General features: G+C 45.2%; 2 long non-coding RNA genes across 3 annotated transcripts in view; one reads left to right on the plus strand and one right to left on the minus strand.

Moving 5' to 3' along the window:
- The window catches only part of LOC128333717 (uncharacterized), a 73,650-nt gene extending 55,789 nt beyond the window's left edge, over window positions 1-17,861 (plus strand). The window contains exons 5-7 of the long non-coding RNA XR_008311041.1: window positions 10,314-10,507; window positions 17,489-17,598; window positions 17,742-17,861. This is a non-coding gene — a long non-coding RNA (uncharacterized LOC128333717). The remainder of the gene's footprint in view (window positions 1-10,313; window positions 10,508-17,488; window positions 17,599-17,741) is intronic.
- Window positions 11,515-23,658, minus strand: LOC128333720 (uncharacterized). Of its 2 annotated transcripts, XR_008311046.1 has the most exons (3): window positions 23,550-23,658; window positions 15,226-15,439; window positions 11,515-12,203 (listed from the first exon to the last, which is right to left on the minus strand). It is a non-coding gene; the product is annotated as an uncharacterized LOC128333720 (long non-coding RNA). The 2 variants fall into 2 exon arrangements; XR_008311045.1 differs by lacking the exon at window positions 11,515-12,203 and having other exon boundaries at window positions 15,176-15,439.
- Between the last annotated feature and the right edge of the window lie 861 nt (window positions 23,659-24,519).

Consider the following 24,519-nt stretch of genomic DNA (forward strand, 5'->3'; position numbering starts at 1 on the left):
CTTCCCACATCGTATTCTTGCAACTGTTTGTTACTTCACCCAGGTCTAATCCTGTGACCTTCAGCCCAATGACTAGGTAGAAACTAGTTTTAAATTTAGGTGTTTTTCAGACTGCCATACAAGTGCATTGGTCAAAGACTTGCTGGTTTGAACCTTGTGTGTGGAGCCCTGAAAGCTAGCTGTCTAAACTAAGAAGGGAACTGGGTGTGCAATATTGACTCCTGTGATTTGTAGGCAGGATGAAGTCTTTGGATTGGCCAGGCCTGGCATAAACATGAGGAGCCTCACTGTTTGCCTTGAGAGCAGCGGTCCTATCGGTTTCCTGTACAGCAGTAGCAACGGACCTCAAAGACCCTGGGCTGGTCTGTCCCAGTCTGAATGTGGGTATCAGTACGGAGATATTGACACACATACAAATACAACAAATATTTTTATATACCGCTTTTTAACAAAAGTTCCCAAAGTTTACATAGATATAAATAAATAAATAAAATGACCCCCCTCCCCCTTCCCCAAAGGGCTCACAATCTAAAACACGTGTTCATTGCCCTGACAGCCTTAAGACCAAAGTGTTTTAGTATTCTTTGCCCCCCCCCCTTGAAAGTCAGGAACAGGAGTCAATACAAATTACTTTCTGTGGAAGAGAAGAAGTTCATCATCTGCTTACTTTCCCTCTAGTTCACAGTGGGATGGGGGCAGTCTAGAATTGCCAACTGACTAGGAAAAGAAACAGTCTGACCTGCCCATGTGCCTTTAACCATAGTCTGAAGTGCAAAAAGCAGCCGGCTCAGCCATTCGTGTAATGGTGATAAGTATAATGGTTGGCTGTTCTCTGCGGATATAGGCACAATGTGAAGAATCAGCTGAAAGACTGGCAGCACTTTGCTTACCTGTCCCCATCCCCTCCTTGTACAATCTTCTCATCCTTATTACTTTGACCCATTTTTCTGAAACTGTTGTTAGCTGTTAAAAATGGCCTCTATTTTGGAAATATTGATCTTGCTATCTTATTCAGACCAGGGTGGGCAGAAGGGAAATCTGGATCTACTGTTAGATCTCTAGGGGATTTGCAGTAGATCAGCAAATGTTTCTGACTCCCATAGCAACAACTAACAACTAAAAGGCACCCCCCCCCCCGCTCCTTAAATTAGGCTGCTGGGATTAAGAAAGCTTGGGAGGAAAATCAGGAGTTGGTTTGTGTGTTAAAGCTCGGCTCTGGCACTGAAAACAAATTCCTGGACTCAGTCAATTGCCCACAACATAAGAACTTTATGTATATAGCTGTCTCATAGCAGTTGGCCTTTAGGCAGCTCACAACATTTCTGCCTGCTCTGATCCACCATTTTACATCTGGCTCCAGTTGGTAGACCTTGAGATGTAATTAAAACAAACAGTGTAGACCCCACAAGTTGGAACACTACTCTTTGGTCAGACAACCTTCATGAGTTATAGTGAATAGACATGGCAGGAATTGCAACGATAAGTCCCTCCCATGACCTGCACATGAGACCATCTGCAAGGTCCCTCCATGCATACAAAGTGTGCACATGTGGAGTCTGTGTTTCCTGTTGGGGATACAAAGCCTAGGCACACAGTCTGTTGAACCCAAGTCGATTGATGGGGCAAGGCTTGCCGCCAGGGCCCATGCCTCCCGCCACACATAGGCATTCATGGCATGTATGTCTGCTTGGTAGAGTTGCCAGGTCCAAGTGGTTGGAAATAGTAGGAATCTGTCACCAAAAAAGTTGAAATAGTGCTGTTCACCAAAAAAGTCACCATTTTGCATTTAAAAATTGCATAACATTTACATATGTGGATTGATATACAATATGCATGCTTTGCTAAAAACAGGATAATTTGAGAACAAAGAGAACTCACACACCCCTTTCCCCACACAGACTGGATCACAGACTCCTATGGGACTGGTGCATTTTCTTTTCATTTTCAATGGGGGAGGAAACTACCACAGAATCCTTTCCACACAGTTCAAACACCAATAACCTCTGAATCACAGAATCCCATGGAATCCTATGCAAACGGGGCATTTTAATTTCATTTGGGGGGTTGGGGGGAGGGAAACCCCTTCTCCACAGTTCAACACTAGCCTCCCCTCCACAGTGGTGCATATAGGAGAAGGAAGCTTAAGTGTCCTAATCTGCAGGGAGCTTGCTGGCTACGCACTGCTTGCTTGCTGTAAAGCAACAGAGACACATGACACAATCGGGAGAAGTCCCTCCTTGGGGCACAGTGAGTCACTAAGAAAAGGAGAAGGCAGGCTGCTGCAAACAACAACCACCAGCACCACTTGGCTGGAGAAATGGGATGGGAATTGCCAGCACAGCAGCAGCCTACAAATGAGCTCCCCCTGCCACCACACAGCAAAGATTACACATGAGTAAGCCCATTGTTTCTAGTGGGCCTACTTGTGGATAACGGCTGTTGAGTGATTTCAGCCACTCAGCAGCAGCAGGATCACTGGAACTCCAGAAACCCCCTCCAGCACAGAAATAGTTACAAGGGGGTGGTTAAATAGTTGCAAATCCGGGGTAAAAGTGCATATCTGGGAACCCTAACGCTTGGTTGTCTGAATACTGTGATGGTTGAGGACACTTTTGTTCGGCCTTCCATGTTTATTTAAATGCTTCTCCCCATTTCCCCTTCTCACCACTAGGTGGCGATCTAATGGCACTGACTTGCATGCTCTGTGGTGTTCGGGTAGGGGGAGGAGGAATACAACCACACCTTGTAGAAATTTGGGACACAATGCTAGCCATTTGGGATTCAATGGAATTCCTTTTCCTCCACCCCCGATGCCTCATCTGGCCACATGAAAGTTATAATCATGCACATTTCCGATGCTACACCGAGGCCTATTTATGAAATTTTTGCCCATAAATTTAGGCCATAAGATATAGATACTTAAAACAAAAACAAAACTTTTTTATGCAAACAAAATACAAATGCCAGTTTCTAAGTCAATACACATGAGTGGGACCTGCAATAAAACGTTTCAATCTCTCCTCAGCACCAAACAGGAGTCTTGCCTGTCCAGGGGCATATCAAGGTCTGCGGGGTGGGGGCTGTGTTCAATAAATGGACATTGGGGTCCCCATTTAATTTTTTTGCAATGCCAGAGGTAAATCTTTTTTAAAAAACAAAATACTTAATTTTTAAACTGTTTTTTTTTACCTACTGCCATTACTCCTCCATCTCTTTCTCCTGTCCCTGCCACTCCGCACCCCCACCAGCTGGTTCATGCAGTGGTGGTGCATGAACCACCACCACAAGGCTTTCCATTGCTTCTCTCCTCACTCAAACAAAGAGAAGCCATAGAGCCCCTTACCACTGTGCAGCCGCCTGCAAAGCAGAGGACGTGCATGCACCCAGATTAGGCATCGGGGCCCAGGCGTGCCTTCCATTGCTTAGCTGACTCACACAGCACTGAAGGTTTCTATGTCTTCTCTCCTTGTTGCAGCAAGGGGAGAAGCCATGGGACACCCCTGCCTCCTCAGCGCTGTGCAAACCGCCTACCAAGAGGTGGGAGTGAGGAGCAGCAGCAGCAGCAGTGAGGAACAGAAGGGCAGGAGGCAAAGAGGGGGGTGATGGGGAGCAGGGCAGGGGGCCAGCTGGAGCAGCAAGCTGTAAGTGGGCAGGATTCCTGGGGGTGTGGTGGCTTCTGTTCATTGGACACTGTTGAACACCCCTAGATATGCCCTGCTTTTGTCCAGGGCTCCAGCCACCCTAGAACAGGAGCCCTGTGGTGCTGTTTGGGGCGTGCAGAGGTGATCTTTCCTTCCTTCCCAAATGTTTCCCCACTGCTCTATGGAGTGCTGAAAGGCTCAGGATAGGACCTGAACCACACTGCTTCATTGCTAGATGGCCTTGAAGGGGAATGTAATGTAGGGGGAGAATTTATTTATTTTTAAACTTTAAGGGGTTCAAACAGGCCTATTCCATTTCCCGCTGCATGTCCCCCCACCTTCTTTTTCCAACAGACACCTTCATTGTTTTATGACTCAACTGCCCTTGCTCATAGACATAATTCCTAGACTTGCATGATCTGACTACATTAAGTTCATTTAGACACTTTCCCCTCTCATAGGGAAATAGGGAGAACTGCCCATAGAAAAATCCAGCTTTGTGTAGCTGTGACTGGACAGCACAGCAGCATGTCTCTGCCACCCACTTCCTCATGCAAAGAAAGAAAGAAAAGGTAGCTGCAATGACAGATGTCTTTGGCATTCAGTATGAATCCAGAATTTCTTCTCTAGGTGATAAGATGAGTCATATTTTGTTATCTCTATTCCTTCAACATTCTGTAAGTCACAAAGCAGTACTTAAAACAATATTTTTCTTTTAGATTATAAACCTATATATTTATTCATACCTAGAGAGTCCCTCAAGAATGTAGAACCTATTGGTTGGTCCCAATTGACTTTCACACTGATGGATGTTCAATAAGCCTGACTTGGTATAAGGTAGGCTTATATGCATTTTTTGTTTTATCCGATGATTCTTACGTCTCTTTCTTCTTCAAGAGACTCAAATCACTTTCTTTGGGGGTTGCAGGTGGTCCTGTCCTCCCTCCAGGGACTGTCCAAGCTGAGACTGGCTAAGCTTGAACAATGGACTACATCATGTACCGTTGAGACCACTTTCTGGGTCTAGCCAGTTTTTAAATGGTGCCTTAGGAAACATTTCATTCAAGGTCTGATTCAGGTCTGTGTTGAGAGCCCCAGGGATGACCTCGGGAACACTTGAGCCGCATTTTGCAGGCTGAAGTGGGGGATTTAGGTTGTACCAATAGACCTTTTGCTGACCCCTCTGTAGGGCAGTGAATTACTAGCAATGTGCAGAAGTACATGGGTAGTGGGGTATATATAGGCTGGATTAGCTGCCGTTATTTGCGAAGAAGATTATAACGAGGAGAGGAAATGTCACAACAGTGATGAATGGACGTGTCAATATTTGGTTGCAAGAATGGAAAGAGTAGAAAAGCCTGCTCCAGTGCCCTTCGATCAAATGGAAGTTGGCCCCTTTTGCAAACTGCCAATTGCAAATGCAGCTGTTGACAATCCGAGTTCTGGAGAGGAAATGTGGTTGCTAAGACATCCACTGGTTGGGGGATTTTGCCTTTCATGTTTAAACCAATAGGGTTATCCCCACTTATGGTCCCCTCTAAGCTCCTGCACGTAAAGAAGGTCAATCTGAGTTATATTACTTGAATTGTAGACCCTCAAGAAACACTTATGGTGCATATGGCAGACTGTGATTCAATGGCAGCAGTGTTCTTCCATCTGACTCTGCAAGTAGCATTCCTTTGAGTAGACGTGATTCTAGCGTGTTATTGTCTTGGAGGTAATTTATTAAATTCTTGACTTTCACCAGACTTAAATCACCTCAGGGCATGTCTTTCAGGACTTGGGAACATTAAGCAATATGTTTTGAAACTAGATTAAAGAGTAGCCTATAGATTCGCATTGTGTGCAAACTCAATGCCAACTTGAAGTCTTTCGGTCAAATCCTGATCAGTCAGTTTTCATAGCCACTTTCTTGATTTGATCAACAGTTTTTAAGAGATCTGGGAAAGCTGGCTTCATTTCCTTAGATCAAATGCAGGTTGACTTGCTTTGCAAGTTGCAAATGCAGTTGTTGTCTATGTGAGTTCTGGAGAGGGAACGTGATTGCTAAGACATGCTCTGGTTGATCATTCATCATTTTTGCAGCACACTTTGCTGTACAAAGTACTTTTGAAATCTCATTTCTCCTCTCAACAGTTCTATGAGCTAGGCCAGGCCACAAGTACATTACTTTGCTCTGTCCAAAGATCTGCATCACGGTTTGCATGTCTAATACTGTGTTCATTGCACCACATTTGTCTCCTTCACTCCTGGACCGGAGCCAGATTTTCATGGGCGAACTTTTCAGTGTGAAAAGTATAGTTTCAGGGCCTCACAAATGTTCTCTGAAGATCCCCCATTCATCTTTTTTGAACCATTTTGTCTTTGTTTGCTGTCCAATAACAGAGCAGCATCTACTATGGCACATTTGGGGTGTGGCTGGGGAGATGACTTTTCTTTCTAGCTATGTGAGCCAGCCAATCAGGGAACATGTAACCAGGAAAATGACATCACTGTGCCTTGTAACCGACCAGCTTTGGCTCCATGAGGACAGCATGAAACCAAATCAGAATGAGGGCAATGTTTCCACAATGAATGAGGGAACATTTTTACCCAGTTTCACAGCTACCTCTCAGCAGCTTCTATTTTCCCTATGGGGGAACCCCCCTCCCCCACAAGTTTCCGGAGGCTGGGAAATCAGCATGGCTCTGTCTCTCTGTCAGAGGCTTCAACAATGGTCTTGACTCTTCCTAGCCTCTTGACCAACTACTTGAATACTATCTTTAAAAAAGGAATGCAGGAATTACAGAAACACTAAATAGAGCCCTGGCAGAGAGAACTGGACTCACAAGATATCAGTTTAAACTTCAAAAGTGTTCTTAATTGTAAGCTGCTTTGGGTCTCTGTGAGAAAAGTGGGGTATACAGTATGTGCTCTAAACAAACACATTAACTCAAGGGGGCCTGTTTAAATTAGAAAAACAGGTTAGACGCTCTCCTCTAGTGCTGTGGTCCAGATGCAGTTTGGGGTGTGTGTGCACATTCTTGTTAGACAGGAGAAATTTGATTGAATTTTGATTGAAAGTCTTGTCTAGTCTGACCTCACTGAGATCACAACCCTGTGTCTGAACTGTAGCACTTCACGCTGCAGGTGAAGATCATGCGACTGAATGCATCTCTTCCATACAAAGAAATTCCATGCATAAAACTAGATGTTGCGGGGAGAGGTTCTAGTCCTGACAAGCTATTTTGCTATGTGCAGGTCTTTATTTTTTTATTTTGTATCATGAGCCCTCACCTCTCATTCTGAAGTGGTACAGCCCATTGACAGGTTCACGTCCTCAGTGAAAACTAGGTCACTCTCAAAGAGCTCACTGGGATCGCTAGCTTAATCTAAGCACAGTAAGAACGAATGCAGCCCAAGTGATATCTTATTTTTCCAGAAGTTATCTCAAGTCCAGTCATTCTCTTGAAGTCATTGAGCTGGTGAAGTAAATGCAGGTCATTTTACCTGGGCTGAACAATAGGTTTGCTGTGATCCGTGCCAGAGATGGAGCAGTTAGAAAAATGCACTTGAAAGCCTGCATTGAGACCCTTTGCCAGGCTGAGGTGGACCAGGTGCCCAATTTGGGACAGGCCTGTAATATGTGACTGATCAACGTTCTGGCTGCCTCTTCTGGTGGAATTCCAGTATATGAAGTTAAATAGAGGAAGCAGGAGATGGCGGCTGATGTTAGCAAGACTATGTCTGGATTTTCTCATTAATCCCTGAAGTGGTAAATAAAACTTTTGTCCTTTGTTGTTGCACAGTGATGGTTCCATTTAAATCATGTGATCAGATTTACTACATAATATGGGGCAGTCCTTTCATGAGGTGAGGTGAGGCAGACACCTCGGGTGGCAGATTAATGGGGTGCCAGCAGGGTGGCAAGATGCCCCCCTCAGAGTAGCTCTTCAGGACCGATCTGGCCCTTGCAAGCTTTTCAAGGAGTGCCCTTTCCTTGCAAAGCTTGCAAGAAGCACATGGAGATAAGAAGAGACTGCTGGCAACCTTTTCTCCTTTCCAGCCATCCCTGCATATGATCAGATTTTATAAACCTCTATTGTATCCCTCGTTTCTTTTAGAGAAAAGATTACAAAGGAGGCCAATGGTAGAGGTTTATAAAGTGGTGCCCAACATGGAGAAATAAGTTTTTCTCCCATCGTATTAGAACTTGGAGTTGTCCAGTGATATTGATGGATAGCAGGTTCGGGACAATCAAAAGGAAACTCTTCTTCAAACAATCCTATATAATAAAAGGCTAAGTGAGTGGCCATGGCTTTGGAATGTTGGGGATCTGCGTCCCTGCCTCCCTGGGCTGTTCTGGGCCTGCGCGAAGCGCAGGCCCAGAAGAGCCCAAGGGACACAGGACTGCAGACACCAGTGTCCCACAGCCACGGGCGGCCATTAGCCGGTGTGTGGCGGCGGGGGAAAGTGGCCGAGGCGGCGGCACAGCCACCGCCTCGGCCATGAGCTGCGGCACGGCGAGAGGAGGCAGAGGCAACCAGAAGCGGCTGCCCTGAAAAAGGCGAGGACAATGGCGGCGGGGGAAGACCGAGACGGGGGACAGGGAAGCTGGGCGAGGTGGCGGCGAAGCCGCCAACGAGGCCCCCGCCCGCTCACAGCCGTCGCCCCCGCCTGCTCACCCGCCCTCCCAGCTGCCCAAAATCACCTTCCCCGCTCCCCCCCAAAAAAGATTAAGGGCCAAAATGGCCCATGAGAAGGTCGCCGCCCCCGCCTATCGCCCTCCCGCCCACCCAGCTGCGGAAGACCACCTTACCCGCTCCAGCCCGAGGAAAAAGAGAGGAGCTCACGAGCAGAGCTCCTCTCTGTGCTAAGTCACTGCTCAAACTGTCGCTATGGACGCAAAGGACGCCTATTGCGTCCATTGCGACAGTATGGGCAGCAGCTTAACACAGAGAGTAGCTCTGTTCCCGAATTCCTCTCTTCTCCTTCGGGCTGGAGCGGGTAAGGTGGGCTCCGGCAGCTGGGTGCGCGGGAGGGCGATAGGCGGGGGCGGCCACCTTCTCATGGGCCATTTTGGCCGTTATTCATCTACCCCCCCCAAAGTATAAGCAAAATAAGGAAGAACAAAAACAGAGACAACAAAAAAAAAAAAAGAGAGAGAGAGAGAGAGGGGACAAGGGGGAAAAAAAGAGACAGAAAGAGAGAGAGAGAGACAGAAAAGACGGGATAGAAAGCTAGCGCCCGTTATCATAACGGGCTTAAAAATACTAGTATATCATAAGTTTGTAGAGCTCATTACCAGAAGAATTGGTGATGATCTCTAGAAAAGATAGTTTTGAGAAAGGATTAGACACATTAATGGAAAGGTGGCCTATCACAAGGCTTGTGGGATGGTTTCCCTTAAAGAGCTTCATTTTTCAACACTGGGATGAAGCCAAAATAACTCACTATATTTTGTGAACATTTCTGGTACTGCCAAAAGAAGTTGGAGTTTTTTTGGACAATTTTTTTGTGGGTGCTTCTTGTGAGAATGTTCACATGCTTATTTACATTGCTTTCATGGCAGACATTTTCCAGGTGTTTTTCCCCCGGCTAAAAGCAACCAATCATACCAAGGACATGTGGTTTTAAGACCTACTGCCTGCCCAGCATCCTGCTTATTTAAACGCCTAAACAGATAAACTCACCCAGACTGACCATTTGCCTTTATATGAGCATTGTCTATGCTGGCCTGGTTCACACAATTGTTCTAATCTAGGCTTAATGTTGCTTACTGACATTAGCATGATTGTGTGAACCCACACCAAGGCAGAAATCTCAGATTCATCTCGAGCTATAAACCACCTTGGCATGGGATCACACCATCATGCTAACATCAGTAACCGACATTAAACCTTGATTCAAACAATTGTGTAAACCAGGTCTCTTAACTAACAGCAGTTTTTCAAGGTCTCAGGCAACAATGATCTTTCTCTGCCCTGCTGAGATCTCCTGCCTGAAACCCCAGAGAGCCACTGCCAGTCAGAGCAGACAATAATGAGCCAGATGATCCAATGCTCTGATTCAGTCGAGGGTAGTTTCCTATGTAATCTATTGTAATCCGTTTAACTGGAGATGCCGGGAATTGAGCCTGGGCCTTTCTGCATGCAAAGCATGTGTTTTACCACTGAGCTATGGCCCATTCCTGCCTCTGATCTCCCATTAAGCCATTTCAGTAAGTAAGCTTCTACTGTAAGTCATTTTCTTTTGCCAAATTATATGTGTGCCCATTCCAGGGAAATTAGTGCACTGGATTTCAGTGAGCACTTTCTCTACATTGCCTTACTCCACTGCAACAATCTGAAAATAGAATTGAATATGTCTTGTGTTCCTGATGAGTTGCAGTGAATCCAGGGAAAACCTCCCCCCCACCATCCCACCCCTTTGGCAGATGCTGGTGCGGGACCCTTCTAATTCTCCTTGATTTGCTTCTTAATCTACTGCTGCCTTTAATCATTCCTCTGCTCATAAGAAATACTATCTTGGCTTTAAAATAGCCCCCACATTTTGGCAACAGGTTATTTTTCTAAGCAGCTAATTGCATGCTGGATTTTTTAAAAAAATCACTCGCGTTGTTCTTCCAGTATGCGTCAGGCATGGCTTGTATATTAATCACTCACTTGCTCTGTGTGGCATTTATTTCTTCAGGAAATGAATCAGACAAGAGGAACCTGTGCCTCATCTCACTCCCCTCACCCCACCCCTTGCCAGTGAAGAAGGCAGGAGGTTTTTCCCTCTCCGCCAATGGGTTTGGTTTTACAAATGCGTCTTTTGCGGCCTGAGTCATAAGCCACGATCACTTCGCAGCAATGCAACCGCAGAAGCCCATTCCAAATGCAGCGGTGAGTGCCAGCCAGAGACAAATAGAGAAATGAATGTTCGTGCCCGTCGGGGTAATGAGAATGGAAACAGTGTGTGTGTCGTTACTTAGCTGTAGCTCCGCCTGCCAAGATCTGAATTCCTCCAGAGTTAAAAAGGGAGCTGAAGTGAGGAGTTCATCAGACTCTCTCCTATTATAGCCTGAGTTCTCACTGCAACTTGCCCTACTATACTGTCCATGTTATGAGCAGTGGGCTTTGATTTAGGGGGGCCCAGGATCTTGGTGGGGGGCACTGGAAGCAGCACGAGATGCCTGGTGTGTGTTCAGGTGTTAACTCCTAGGTGCCAGGAATTCAGACAGACAGAACCCATGCCCTTTCTAGGGCCAGAGCAAAATATCCCTCCACTTTTTGCAGCCTCATTCACAGATGGTGAAAGGTGAAGATCATTTTGGCAATTTTTCAGAGATGGGGTGAATTTTAGGAATAGGGGGTGAACTTCCTGATGCAGTGCATCTTAAGCAGCAACCACTTGGTGGCCACCATTTGCCCCCTGAGTGCCTCTCCAAGTGATGCTAGGTGATCATTTAGCATTGCCACATCCTGGGAGAAAATGGCGGCCATCGCTGCCATGTAACAAAGGCAGTGGTGCCAAAGAAATTCGGACATTGACCTCTGCTTTCATCATAGATCCCGTGAAATTTGGACAGATGTTTGCCCTGGAGAACACCTCTTCTAGTTCTACTTTAAGGGCCTGAACAGATGTGATGTAGCTGATCCATGATTGGGTCTCCCAACCTTTTATTTTTAACTTCAAAGCAGCCATGGGGGGCTTCCACTTTGATCAGAGCAGCGGCACTTGGGGAAAGGGGTCTTTAATCCTTCCCCTCATGTCTTTCCCCCAATTAAATTTCCCCCCTAACTCATGCTATGTGGAAGATTGAATGAAACAGTTTCACTTATGCAGCAGAGGTCTGCGTGAGCCTTTATCATCTCCACAGGAGTCTGTACACTCCTGAGGCTCAGATGGACTAGTAGCAGTTGCCATTACACTAGTTGCCATTACACCAAATGCAGTTTTCGGAAGACCTTTCCAATGAAGTATGAGCAATAAATAGTTGAGTTATTAGAAGAAGTCTCTTGTGCACTGCCGTTCTTGCATATTCAATATGCCATAAGAGGAATTTGGATAACCGGAAAGACAAAGGGTTAGATCACTGCATACTCACTTCTTAAACCAAAACAACTCTTTGCATATTACAAGCAGATCCTGCTCCAATTTCTGCATGAAAGAGCACATTTCAGTTACACCTGTGATCTCTGTGCTTCACGGCGAGAACTGTGTGGCGGTAGCTTTGCTTTGACAGGTCTCTGGAAGATTTCAAGGAAGTTCCACACCCACTCCATTCACACTAATCGGCTGTTTAACGCAGAAGAGTTCAGTGTTATGAATGAGCGAGAGCATGTTTTGGCTTGCCGATCAACTTGCAAATATAATGCTCACTTGTCAAATGAGCAGAGATTCACAAAAATCCAGCAGCGCTCTCGGAGACGGAAATTGATTAGAACCATATTCCCTGAAAGTGAAAGCTATTGGGGTAAGGAGGCCTTGCTTCCGCTGTTCCTTTAAAGTTTCAGGAAAGTTCCTCCCTGCCTTTGCTGTGGATCTGTGAGTCACCACTGTCAGCGAATGTGGGAGGAAGTACAACCGCACCCTATCCTGGAACAAATTTGATGCAACAGAAGTGAGGTCTTGGTGAATTTTCAGCATGTCATATTCTTCAGTTTCATTCATATCTTGGGGGAAAGGCTATGATGGCATTTGAATAGGCTGGATTGCAGTGGGCAGAATGCACAGTGTGCAGATCTTGCACTGCTCATCATTAGGATCCTGAGAATCCTTTAAAGTCCCTAGCCCTCATGAATACCAAGTTGAGTTTGAAACTGGGAAAAAGCAATACCCATGGGAGTTTCAAACCAAGATGAGAGCAGTAGCAAGATCCTAAATTTTGCTTGTCTGAATTTCTCAGGATACTGAGTCAATTTATTCTGTGGAGACATTTCCAGCAATAGTAGGTCTGAGAGCAATTGAGCCTTTAATTTCCCCCAGGTTTTGCAGAAAATGTGCATGATAACCTTGCTTCCTGACTTTGCTGCTATTATTTTGGTGAGGTTCTGAGGTCATAACAGCCACCGTTAATCTCTAAAGGACCCATTACTTCTTATGGGGTATGGCAGGAGGTAGCCTCTTAAAGGGGGTCCTCCAGATGATGCTCTATCAGTTCCACAGAGGAAGTCCAGTTTCACAATATCCTTGTATGCACAATTGCACGTTGTGGGCATGTGGTACATTGTGGTGACCTCTTTGCCACCAATGTGGTTTGCTGCAGACAGAAAGAAAAGCTACCTGACACAAGCAGAATATGTCACAGGGGAGGACTAATGCCCATTTAAAGCAATCTTAACTGATGGATTATCTAGGTTGTACTTGATTAATGTATCTGTGAAAATAATTGGTCTGAAGTAAAGAGCATAGTTTTGTTTTTAGGTGACATAATATCAGGAATCATCTTAGAAGAAGCATTCTCTCCTGTGAGTGAGAGAAAAGGGAATGGCTGTTCTGAGATGGTACTTGATATCTGCAATTTTAGAAGTACATGTATTAAAAATATGTTCTTTAAAAAATTCTGTTGCTCAATTAACAGGGCACCTTTTTTAAAAGTTCTTTAAAAAACCAATGGGTTAGATTGATTAAATGTTATCACCCTAGACTAAAACTGATTCTGTAGCAAACCATTCCACATTTTCAGGAAACCTAAGTCCTAAAAGAAGTGGTTTAAGGAACCGGGTATGTTTAGCCTCAGGAGCAGAAGACTAAGGAGAGAGATGGTAGTTCTCTTTAGCTCTCTGAAGGTCTGCCACCTAGAAGGAGGAGCAGACTTGTTCTTTGTTGCTCCTGAAGGCAGGACTAGACCCAGTGGGCTGAAATTACAAGGAAGCAGACTCAGGCTAGACTGCGGGGTTATCCTAACGGTAAGAACTGTTTCACAGTGGAACTGTCTGCCTCATGCCGTGGCAGTTTCCCCTTCATTGAAGGTTTGCGTACAGAGGCTGGACAGCCACCTGTTAGGGATGCTACAGCAGTTTCCTATATGGAGCAGGTTGGACTGGAAGACCTCCAAGGTACCATTGGATTGAATATTATGTGATTCGAGATGCATTCCTGTGTTCTAGCTGGGGGCATCTTAGAAGCACTCCCTCTTATATGAGAGAGAAGGCATACATAAAGCTGCCTTATGGTGGACCATTGGTTTGTCTAGCTTAGTATTGTCTACACTGGCAGCAGCTCTCCACAGTTTCGGGAAAGAGTCTTTCCCAGCCTTACCTTGAGATACCAGGAATTGAACCTGGGACCTTCTGCAAAGCAGTTGCTCTACCACTGAGCTACAGCATCTTCTAAGATGCCAGCCATCTGTTTTGCAAGTACTTTGGCAAGTACTTGCCTGATTAATCGAGGATGCAACTTTTTGATTAATCAAATCATTTTTAATCGATGAGTCCAACCAATTAATTGGCTAGATATGGTAGCCACACTGGAAGGGTAGAGATTTTGCCTTTGGGAAAGCTAAGTGAGATACCTTTCCAAAAGCTATAAGCCAGCTTTGCCAAAGCTGTGTAAGACAAGGACAGAGTTGCTGTCTTGATGCCTTCAGCACGCACATGATGAGTATCTCATGCCGAAAGTGTCTCATATTTTTGGCTTCTCAAAACAGTGAGTCAATAACTGGAGCTGGGCCTTTGCTGCCAAACTCTTAGGGCCAAACTGGATGAGATGTGGGTGCAGTTTTCCACATTTTGTCTAGTTTGGCATTTACCCAAGTCTAGAAATCCATGTTTACGAAACAGAATATCACATCAATATGAGCAAAGGTCTCCACAGATGTCAGTCAGCAGGAGAGATCAGTTACATGGAGAAAAAAACCCTAAAAATTGAGAGATTCTGTCCCTCTTGTATTCCTGAAACTTTAAACTATTCACTGATATCATTGGATAATTTGATCTCTTGAGAAGTGGTTTTGGGTTTTTAAAAAATAAACATATCTGACATGTACCCTAGAGAGACCAGGGATTGAATCTGGAGCCTTCTGCTGGGTGCTTCTGCTGGGAGACTGGCTGCTCAGCAGCAGCAAAATGCCTCCGTTCGGGCAAGTCACATTCAAAACGTGAACAGCAGGGGGATCAGTCTCGCAGCAACTAACGACCCGAAAAAACAGCAACTTTGTCATGCCGGATATACGACGTCCTAGCTCTATATTGCAGCAATTAAATTCAATACAAGGCATTGGAAATGTGAACAGCACCCTGTTGTCCACGTAGGGACTGCGGTGTCATGACGCAGAGGTGCTGCCAGAGATTGTACTGGGATTTTCTGCTTGCAGAACAGGTACTCTACCACTGAGCTACAACCCTTCCCTGAAGTTGGCACTCAGAAAACTATGTGCACTCATAAATGCTGATAACTTTGCTAGGTTGTATAAAATACATGAGGGCATTTCAGTATTTGTTTATGGGATGAATGGATGAATTTGTATTCAGCACAACAGTGCTTCCAGGGCAGCTCACAAGGTTAAGACTAAAAATTGTATAAACCAATCATAAACACAGAACAATCAGATAAGAATGCAACAGAAAACCATTGTAAGAGCAGTTTTAAAAGCCTGGAAGAATAAAAAGGTCTTCACCTGGCACCAGAATGATATGAAAGCAGATGGCTAGGTCTACTTTTCAGGGAGCAATGTTCATCAGAAGGGGAGCCACCACAGAGAAGGCCCTCTCCCTGGTTGCTACGCACTTCACCTCTGATAGAACCCCAAGAAGAGCTTCTGAATGTGATCTCAGTGTCCATCCAGGTGGACGTGGAAGTAGGGAATCTCTCAGGTGCCCACCTCAAAAGTCCTGCAGGGATAAAAGGTAATCATTTATGTAGAAGTGTTTTTATTGTTAAAAAGTATAATCTCCCTTTAATATACTTAGCACGCAGAACAATATATTAGAAAACTACAAACCATAAAGAGACAGAAATAAAAGCAATATGATCACATATAAACAGGATTTTAAGTAATCTTCCAAAAGTCAGGATCAGCTAACAATTCCCCTCTCTAAAGTTTTGCAGAACAGAAAAATAATAATTAATGACTAGGGGAAGTGGCCAGGTTTGCCTCTTTTGGAAGCTAGCTGAACAGTTGTGGAGACACAACAAAGGAGGTCCTGCTGAACATGTGGAGCTCTCGGTGAGGCCTTGGGGGAGCAGCACTGACTGTTTCAGGCTACAAAGGCTGCTGCTGGTACATATTATGCGACTATCTGGTGGTGCAGACACACCCCTGAGTGCTGCAGAGGCTGGAGTGGGCCATATTCAGATGTGTGCAGCCAGGGGCATAGCAAGGTTGGTGTGGGCCCAGAGACAAGATTTTAAACCCCCCCCCCCCACTGAAGCTCAGTGTATGAAGTAAAGAAATCTTAAATGAGGCTGAATAGTGGTAACAAAAAGCATAGTACAACTTTTATATCTCCCCTATGTGCCACAATAGAACATCATCCTAAATTATAATTTTGTAAATTGTGGACAATGCAAGTCATTTAATAGTACTAGAGAAAGACATGCTGTTCTGGTAGCTCCAGGTCTTAACACACACATCAATTTCGGAGGATGAATACAACTGAAGGTAGCCCGGGCGGGTGCGCAGCTGGGGGAGTCAGTCATGTGACTTGCCTCGGGGGGGGCCCAAGGCCGTGGGCCCCCAGACAACTGTCTCCCTTTGCCCTGTTATAGTTACGCCCCTGTGTGCAGCCCTTCAAGATAATTTGGCACACTGTGGCTTTCTGTAGCTTTTCTGCACTTGTGAAGAATCAGAGCAAGCACAAACAGCCCTACTTATGGGCTTCCAATCTCTGCTTCTGGCAGCCGACAGAGGAATCAATATTCTTCCCTTCTGATTACAAACTTAAAGTGTATTCTCCATGGAGCGATTCCCTGATTGCCAATAATGGATGATCTGTTCCTTTCTTTCGACTCTGCAGAGAGAAGCATGAACTACCTTGCCAACAGCATACAACCACCTCTCTTCCTCCACAGACACACACACACACACACACACACACACACACACACACACTTCCATAGACTGTGCCAGGCTAGCCCCAGACTACAAGCTTTTGCAAGGTTTTTTCCCCCCCTGAGTCATTCCCAACCCAATGCTGGTGCACGAGAAGCCGCTGGGAGGTATCATTTATGAAGCGCAGGCAGGCACACATTCAGGTGACCTAGATTTTGCAAGCTGAGCTGAGGCACTGTCTGCTACAGAGGGACATGAAGCCAAAAGCTACACTGCGGTGAGGCCCCTGCTGTCTCGTTTGAGCAGAGAAGCTGAAGGAGGGAAGCGAGAGGAGCTCTGTTTTCCCCCAACTTCTCAGGTTGATCCCTGCTGCCACCGCTGGACTCCTTGACGCTGCTCTAGAGACAGAGAGGGAGGGGGAATTCTTGTGCATTGCTTATTTGCATATGCTTAATCATTTAAATGCTTGTAGTTATAAGTTTGTGGCTTAACACTAGCTCCAGTATTTTTTTTTTTAAAATGCACACATCAAGTTGATTTAAAACCAGCCAAATTTGTCACTAGTACGATCACTCAGTTAAAGAAGTCTTAGTCAACTGATCATATGAGTCTGCATGAACTAATTGATTAAATTTGCATACATTTGCAGAGAATCTATGTGGTGTGGAGACTTGGATTAGGGAAGATTCTGGTCTGAATCCCCACTCAGCCATAAAACTGGATTAGCCACGAGCTCTCAAACATATCTCATAAGGTTATTGTGAGAATTAAAAGGGGTAACCCAATGAACGTTGTCTGGGACTGGAGCCAGGGCAGGATATAAATGTGAGTAATAACATGAATAAAACCAACAGTTCCGAAGCCCAATGGATGCTGTTTTTGTTTTCAGATGATGCATGCTTATGTCAGAGGAAGCATCTTCTTGGGAGAGGCATTCCTTTTTGTGTGTCAGAAGGTGGAAAACCTTTTCTGGAATGGTGCCTACCATCTGCAACTCTTGTAAGTACTCTTGTGCAATATCAGGTTTGGAAAATGAGCAATGCCTTTTGAATGAACTCTTCCTCTTTATCACTCTCTCTTGCCTAAAATTATCTTGTAGACTAAGTGGGTTTCATTAACACAGTACATGTGGTTTGTTTCAGGTGCATGGGTCCAAGAAGCAGATTTCTGGAAGAAGGGTAAGGAGAACACTGTTAGGTACCTGCCAGACTCACTTTTTAGCAATGGGAACACCACAATCTGGAAGGATCTACCAAGTGGTAAGTTTGGTAGAGGACATGCCAGATTCCCAAGCTTGGATAAAATGTTATAGATTACATTGCTGAGGCAAAACAGGATTTTTAAAAAGGCAAACTGAGAACAAGGCCTGATGATTCAGCAACATTGCTGAAAATAGGCGTATTTAGGTCTGGTCACCTGGGAACCCAATGGGTGTGGTCAACCTGGATGACTGACTACCTGGGAACCCAATGTATGATACCTTGAATGTAATGGAAGAAAGGTGGAATATTAATAAACTAACTTAACCCGTGCAGAGCATCTGCACGCTAGTACTGGATGGCTCCCCTCACCCCCCACCACAGCCTCCTCACCTCAGAGATCTCTCCACCCTCACCTGAGCTGCACTCCTGCTGCTCCTTCATCCCATTGCTTCCATCTCCCTCACCCCTCTTGGTCACTGCTCCATCTCTTTACTCCATCCCCCTCACCACTCTTGGTCGTAGAGCTGCAGCGTTACTGGCACCTGTCGGCCAAGCTACAGCCCCCTCTCCCCAGAGACCTCCCCACCTTCACCCAAGCCTCACTCTTGCTCCTCCCCACAGGAACAGCAGCAGCAGCAGTAGACCGGGCCCTTCCTTGCTGCCGCCACAGTCATGGCCGCTCATTCCCCTCCAGCCGCTGACAGACCCACCACAGCCTCCTCACCTCAGAGATCTCTCCACCCTCACCTGAGCTGTACTCCTGCTGACCATAATTAATGAAAGATTCATAATTCTGAAAGATTAACAAAACTTCTCAAGGTGTGTGTGTGTGTGTGTTCTGCGTACCCCTAAATTACCATTACATTTTGCCTATATTGGAATTTGAAGTGAATTTGATAATTTCTCCTCAGGTGAAATTTCTGCAAAATTTTGAAAGAGGCTGGAGAGTTACAATAAAAGCAAAGTTTCTTTACATACCCTGAGGGAAGATGGGTTCTTAAATGCTGTATTTTTGCATGTTTAAAATTTACTGCCCATCTTCAACAGTTACAAAACATTTTATCCAATAAGATGCCAAACATGAGAAGGGCTGATGTGAGTCTTTGTGGCCAGTGACTCCTTACTAGCTTCTCAGTATTTATGCACATAACACAAATGAATATTAATTGGTTTTTTTCAGACAAGCCTGCTTTTGACATTAATTGCAGTTGGACACACCCCAGCACATTCACTAGAAATACTCCCTCCAATTGCCTTCAATTCTTCCCTATTATTCTTTCTTTTAATTTTCTTAGGAAATCTGAGAATCAATCCAGAGATGGTTGAGAAGTGCTTTCTTGGTGGAATAGTAATCAGAATGCTACTAGTAACACAAGGCATTTCACCTCTAGCCTCACAGACAAGATGCTTTTGAACGACAGTTTCAGGGGAGCAACAGCAGGAGAGGGGGATGCCCTCTTCTCTTGCTGGTGGGCTCCCCAGAGGCATCTGTTGGGACTGTGTGAAACAGGGTGCTGGACTAGATAGGCCTTGGGCCTGATCCAGCAGAGCTGTTCTTATGACTTCAAGCTTTCTAGCCACTTCTCATTATGATGTGGACAACAGCACACTGGAACACATATGCGTTCTTCATTCATGCATTACAAATTAAATTCATATAGTATTTCTCTACAAAAGCAGCCCCGCCCAAAAAATTGAATACACGAGGGGCGGGGGATGTATTTACCCTGCTTTTCCTCTAAGGTATTTAGAGCAGCTTACATCTGGTTCCCAGGTGGCCTCTCCTTGAAGCAACTTATATGGCCAGATCTGCTTCGCTTCAGCAATAGAACTGTTTGACATACCTTCCAACCATTCTCTGGGCACATCCTCAATTTCACATTCAGTTTTTACTAACGTGCATATATGTGTAGGAGCTTCAGAGGGTTTATTGAATGACTTCAGACCATTTCCTGATTCTGTTAGTACATGTGGTGTTGGAAGTAGGCGGGACTCTATTATAATGCTGAGACTCTGGGAGATCAAATATGGTGAAGACTGATTCTGCTTTCTTTCCTTGACTAGCTGCTTCCAGGTGGTGTTCTTGTTTAGCCTGGACAGGAAGTCTGGGCTTGTAGGAACAATTCTATTCTTCAGTGTTTCACTCGCTCCTATAAAAGGCTATGGAGCTTGAGGGGTTGCCATGCAATGGAGAGTTAAGGCAGTGGGTCAAGATCTGTCCAAGAATGGGACAGTACCAGTACGGAAGTACTGGGTGCGCACATGCACCCGGAACTTCCAGCCACTTCTGTCTGAAGAGGGGGAAGGGGCGACAGGGAGTTACACTGCCGCCCCAAAGGCTTTTATGGAAAATGAGTGCCGGTGGGGGAGGAGCTGGGGGGAGGGGTAAGTGACCCTCCCCTGCCCTTAAAGTGGCACCCCCCCAACCCCTTGAGCAACCCCTGCTCGGTTCCATGCACATCCCTAGTACTCAGTAGGGACTCAGCTAAAAGATGGATCGAGCTCCCTGCTCCTGTCCGCTACCCTATATCTCCTCCAGTCGTCCACTGCCCTCATATCTGCTCCAGAGTGCTCTCTGTGCCCTCCTCTACCAACTTCCTCCTTGTTTCCTTTGCCTCTGCCTTTGTTCGAAAGTGGTATGTAAATATTCATCTTTGGTTGTGGGTAGATGAAGCGTAATTGTGGTTGTGGGAACCTTTAATAACTCCCTTGTTACAAGCAGATAACTATATTGATTGTGGCTGTGTTCTGTTCTTTGGATGGAAGTGGGAGAGTGGCTGTCACCCTAACTGTAATATTTAAGTGTGTGTGTGTGTGTGTGTGTGTGTGTGTGTGTGTGTGTGTGTGTGCGCGTGCGCGCGCGCGCGCGCACACACACACACACACACACACACACAAAATCTCCATGGGAAATTTGGCTGAAGGTCTGCAGCAGAAGTGGTATACTTGTTTAAAAAGGCCAGGAACCCCCTGCTCTATAGCAATTCGGATGAGTTTCCTGACATGCCTGCTACCAAAGGTCAATGTCAGGAGCTGAGGAAGTCTCTGCAGAGGAGGTGGTGGTATCTGAGAATATCAGAAGAGAGATATTCCCAGGGGGTAGTGACAAAGGGGTTTTAATCCCCAGAGAAGTCTCTCTATCATTAGTAGGGATTTGGTACAGTAGGGGCTGATTCCCAGGACAATCTAAAGAGAATATCTCACGGGCCCTCCAGGTTCTGGACCATGACATACTTTCCTTCATATTTTGCTATTTTTCTCTATGGAGATTAATTCTGTGCAGGAAATACGTTTCCAAAAGTGGAAGGATGGGAGACCCTCTAATAGAGCTGTGGGAAAAGGATTCTGCTCCCTTGAAGATACTCCTTAAATACTGCAAAATTTGTGCCTGGAAAGTACCTCAATGTAACATAACATCCTTGTGTAAGATTATCATGAATATAACACTTGTAGATGCATATAATTGCTATGGATCATGCCCTGGGAATGTATTTCTTTGCCATCCCATTTATTTTCTGGCATGTCAGATAACTACAACAAAACCTGCAATGGCAACAGAAAGATCTAGATATGAATGTGAATTCTATGCAGATTAGTAGTGGAGTTGTGAGGGACAAAACTTGGTATGAAATGTGATAAGGGTGCTGGTCTGGACGCTCCCTAATGCTTATTGAGAGCCTTTTTCTTCTATTGCTTTAAAGGATGGTGGAAAGCTAGAACTTGGTCATGGTGGCAGAAAGGACAGTGACTGTTAGCCAAGATGGCCATAATAAAGGGTGGTTCAGTGGTAGGGTGCCTGCCTTTGCAATCAGAAATTGCAGGTTCAGCCTCCTGCATTTCCAAGTCTGGAATGCTAAGAGTCATTGCTAGTCAGTGTAGATGATACTGAGCTACATGGACCAATGGAATGGTAACAGGCAGTAGCGGAACCAGACCAGCAACAGCCCGTGTCCAGCCATGACAGTGGCCCCACTCACAGCGCCCCCTGCTTCTGACATCAGACGCGGGGGTTAGCCACACCCCACATCAGATATCAGATGCGGGGGGCATGGTCTGGATCCTGAACGGGGCCATGCATTTGCAGTGCAGCCAGGAGTGGCTCTTCCCTGCCTTAAAGGCAAGGAAAGCCTGTCTTGGCCGCTGGCCATCTAACTCCTGAATGGGGCCGTGCGGTCCCATTCAGAAGCTAGATCAGGGCCAGTGCTGCATTCGCAGTGCAGGCAGAAGCAGCTCTCCCTGCCTTTAAGGCAGGGAAGATCGGCTGCTGGCTGCGGGCCATTTAACTCCTGAATGGGGCTGTGCAGCCCCGTTCGAGAGCTAAATTAGCCCCCCAGCATCTGACATCAGACGTGGGGTGTGTGTGTCAGGGCCGCGAGGTGCTGCCCCTGAGGGGCGGCGGCCCGGGTTCTTTGAACCCAGTCGCCCAATAGTAGCTACGCCCCTGATCACAGGCAATTTCCTGTGAACCTTCATGTTCAAAGGCAGTATACCTCTGAATACCAGATAATGGGAAGCAACCATGGAAGAGGGTTCTTGTCTTTAAGCCTTACGTGAAGGCTTAGTGGACATATGGGGTTGGCCACTATGGGAAGTGGACTGTTGACCTTATACAGCCTCTTTTTGTGTTGCTTGATCTGGTAAGATGTTCAGCCAAAAAGGAATATGTGATTAAGTGTTGTTTTGTATTTGGAAGATATGAGGGATTCTGTTCAGTCAAACTTTTGAGCATACAGTATTATAAAAACACAGGACAATCATGCTGAAATAGATCTTCATTGATTGAGTTTGAAACACTAACTTCTTGGAAGGTGAAAAGAATTGCTGGGAGGAGGGGGAAGCATTTTATTTTATTTTTTACAGCGAACCTTTGGCTATGTAGTTACTCCTGGATCACATACGGTGCCACTTTCCCATTCGATACAGCTGAAAGGGGAAATTAAGAATTCCTGACACACAACATGGTTAAGAAAGAAGGGGAGGGGGAGCTGAAAGAAAGGAGAAGCTGGCTGTGAGTGTGGACTGAAAGAAAATGTTAATTTCAGCCCCGGACGTTCATATTAAAAAGAAAAAAGAAATCCAACTGTTTATCCTTTTTCTGGCATTGATATTCCTATTGCTGAAGGTGTTTAACAAGGAGAGGAAAGGTTTGTCTGACAAAGCATCAATGCCCTGCCACTGAAATATCCATAGCTGCATTTTTTTGGACTCTGTACTCTTTGATTTTTACGGTAAATCCTCTCCCCTCCCCTCCCTCCCTCCCTCTGTTGTACAGAGCAACTTATGCCTCTTAACGCTAGAAAAGGAAAAGCCGTTCGGTTCTTGTAGTGTGTGTGTATGTGTGTGTGTGTGTGTGTGTGTGTACACACACACACAAACTATAACATTCACCCTTACTGTACTTGGAGGAGGAGATGCATTTCACGGTACAGAAATGCTAGAGGTATAGGCTGGGTTCTACATTGTTAGAACTGGCAGCGATTCTATTGCTTTAAACATCTGCCAGGGAATGTGGGATCTTGTTATAAGGAGGGAGACAGAGAGGGAGACAGAGAGAAGCTTAGGGAAGATTTCAGCATATGCCGGTGTAACACTTCCTTGTTATTCCCTTATTAAGTTGGCTTCTTAAATTTTCTAATATTCAAAATTAAGCAGTCTCCTCCCCTTCTTCCACCTTCCCCCCCATACTTCTCCCTTTTTGTACATGTCTCTCTCTTAACTTGTTAAGTTTGAAAGATGATATATACTCACAGTTTGCTTTGCCAGTCAGCACGTTAAAGGCCAAGATTAATGCAATGGATTGGTGCTGCGGTGTCGCAGTGGAGCGTGATCAGAATACAAGATGGAATATAGGGGGGAAAGGGCAAAGAAATGTGCTGGTGTTGAGAGTTTGTACAAGTCTCCTTAGCAACTTGTCTGACATCTTTTTAAAAATGTTCTTGGGGAGGTGTGTATGTGTCTGTGTGTATGTGAGTCTCCCTTAAACCACCCATTTAATAAAACATTCCTTTAGTTTTGCAACAGCTTCATTTTCCACCTACTCCCATGTTCTTTTGTTCAATTACTGGATTAAATTAGTTGTTGGAGAGATTTTTTCCCTGGGAAAATGGGGGGCGCGCATTCAGTACTTTTTCATTCAAAGAAACCACTACAGAGTTGGGTTGTTTCCAGTTGTTTCCATCTTGGCATTTGGAATATTTCCCCCCCTTTTCTTTCTCTCTTTCTCGGAGTGCTATAGAATCAGCAACAGCCTGTCGTCAGTTAAGCAATTGGGCATGTATTTGGGCTTGTCTGATTTTTAAAATTATTATTTTTAGAACAGAACTTGTACAACAAAAGAGAATCGTTTGGGGGCAAGATTGTCTCTCCCAAACCCCTCCCATTTTTTTCTCCTCTCCCCCTTCCCACATTTTTTTAAACTTGACAACTGAAGAATAAACCTCTCTAGGAGGGAGTGGCCTGATAGTGATGAAGGTATGTTGCGTGGTGGTTTGTGTGTGTGTGTGTGTGAAGAAAAAAAATGTTCCATATTACTGTATTAATACTGTAGGGGATAAATCTGAATTGGGTGTAGGAAATGCAGTACTCTAGAAATGCTATATCTTGAAATGACTCAAGGGAAACAGTTACTGCTTCACTGAAGAGACTTTCAAAAACTTACTCTGCATTTAAAAAGTAAAAAGGAAAAGCTCTCCATAGAGAGCGCGCGAAGGGGAAAAAT

The sequence above is a fragment of the Hemicordylus capensis genome, chromosome 8 (genome assembly GCF_027244095.1).
Source record: "Hemicordylus capensis ecotype Gifberg chromosome 8, rHemCap1.1.pri, whole genome shotgun sequence".
NCBI lineage: Eukaryota > Metazoa > Chordata > Lepidosauria > Squamata > Cordylidae > Hemicordylus > Hemicordylus capensis.